Source organism: Myotis brandtii, unplaced genomic scaffold (assembly GCF_000412655.1).
Source record: "Myotis brandtii unplaced genomic scaffold, ASM41265v1 scaffold509, whole genome shotgun sequence".
NCBI lineage: Eukaryota > Metazoa > Chordata > Mammalia > Chiroptera > Vespertilionidae > Myotis > Myotis brandtii.
The window spans coordinates 817,357-819,741 of record NW_005369409.1 but is presented as its reverse complement, the minus strand read 5'-3'; positions in this window follow the sequence as shown (position 1 = coordinate 819,741).

Here is a 2,385-nt window from a genome sequence, read left to right as displayed (position 1 = left end):
GCTTCACAGGGGAGTTGTATGAGTATTTTGTATATTTTGGAAATTAACACCTTATCAGATGTATCATTGGCAAATATGTCCTCCCATACAGTGGGTTCATTTTGATGCTGATTTCTTTTGCTGTGCAGAAGCTTTTTATTTTGATGTAGTCCCATTTGTTTATTTTTTTCTTTGTTTCTCATGCCCTAGGCATTGTATCATATAAATTTTGCCACATGAGATGTTTGATTATTTGTTGCCTATGTTATTTTCAAAGATTTTTATGGTTTCATGACTTACATTTATTTCTTTTATCCATTTTGAATTTATTCTTGTGTATTGTGTAAGTTGGTGGTATAGTTTCATTTTTTCTTCATGTACCTGTACAATTATCCCAACACCATTTATTGAAGAGACCGTCTTGACTCCATTGCATGTTCTTGCCTCCTTTGTCAAATATTAATTGAGCATAATTGCTTGGGTAGATTTCTGGGTTCTCTGTTCTCAACCATTGACCTGTATGCCTGTTCTTGTGCCAGTACCAGGCTGTTTTGATTACAGTGGCTTTGTAGTATAACTTCATATCTGGTATTGTGCTCCCTCTCTTTCTGTCCCTGGGCTCCCTGCTTGAGGTCCAAGGGGTTGAAGCCCCTAGCGGTTCAATGATCCAGGACTCGCTAGCCCAGAGGTTGGGTCTGCCTTGATTTTCACACCTTCATTGTCTCTGCTCTGACTTGCACCCCCTTCTCCCACAGTTCTGGTCCCTCAGTTGTCCACTTGAGATTTTCAATGTTGGCGGGGGCATGTGCACAGTTCCTCTGGTGTGTGACTCCCTGTGAGAACCCAGAGCCCTCTGGCATGCAATTCACTTTGTGGCCCTGGCACCTAAGGCAGGATGGCGCCCTAGGACCCTCTGGCAGTGCATATGCTGCGTGTTCCTGTGACTGGTGGCTGGGCACACCAGGTCCCACCAGCAGCCCTGACCTGGGCGGGAGGTAGGGCACGCACCATGTGACAGCTCTGTCCGAGCCAGGGGTGGAATGCGGGCCAGCCCGAAGGCTCTGTCCATTCTGGCAGGCTGAGCATGTGCTGCTCGAAGGCTATGTCTGTACCAGGGGCAGAGTGTACACTGGCCTGTGGCTCTGTATTGGGATGGATGATTGAGCAGGAGCGGGGTACCCCTGGCTTGCACTCACAGTGCAGGGGCTTGTGGGATCCTAGGATGCTAGTTTTGGGCTCTGGTGAAGTGGCGCAGGTGGGGAATTCTCTCTGGCTGCACTCACTGCAGATGTCTGGGACCCACGGCATGGTACTGTGCTGCTCACTGCCAGGGCGAGGTGGTGGTTCCAGGTGGGCTATGGCTGCAAGCAGCTCCCAGCATAGGTCTGGGGGTGGTGTCTGAGGTCGGTTTGGGTGTTGGTGTGGCTGCACTTCTGGCCTCCATTTCTCCCCTCTACAAGATGGCCTGGGTTCTGCACTAAAACTGGGCCAGCCTGGGAGTGCCCAAGGTGGTAGCAGGGGTTCCCTGTATCAGAGAGCATGATCTGCCAGTCCCTGGGATTGCTGCAATATCTAACTGCCTCTCACTCCCTCTCACACACCACACATGTCCACACACGCTTCTCTAGCTCCTTTACTCACTCACACTCTCTTCCTCCCTGCCTTCCTGTCAGCCGCCATGTTCAAATCCCATCCAACTGATTCTTATTTATGGGTTTTCTTGTTTCATGCTGCTGTAGTTCCACTAAGTTCTTTGTAATTCTTACTAAGTTCCTTGAGCATCCTTATAGCCATTACTTTGAACTCTATATCTAATATATTGCTTGCCTGCATTTTGTTTAGCTCTTTTTTCTAGAATTTTCTCCTTTTCTTTAATTTGGGGGTAGTTTCTTTGTCTCCTCATTTTGGCTGTCCCTTTGTATTTGTTTCTATGTATTATATCAACCTGCTGTGCCTCCAAGTCTTCATAGGGTGGCGTTATGTAGTGAGTGTTCTGTGGGACCCAGTGGTGCAGTCTCCTTGATCTCCTGAGGTGGGTGCTCTAAGAATGTCCCTTGTGTGGGTTATTGGGCTCTCCTGTTGTAATTGGGTCTTGATTGTCATTGTCCCTTTTGTGGGTGGGATCTCCTCTCAGTGTGGCTAACTGTGAGGCTCACCCCCAACTATGTTGTGTGAGCTGTTGTGCAGGAGCTTACAGAACAAAACAAAACAAAATTCTTGAATTCTTACAATATTTGTTTAGCACATTGAAAGTATTTCATACCATACAATTGCCTTACTTTTTGAGAATTTTAGGAGCATTCAATCTATACAGGCACTTATTTATAACCAAAAGACCCCTACAACAACAATAAAACAACCACAAAAATGAATTGGGAAAGAGAACAAGAATCATAGAGGAAAATA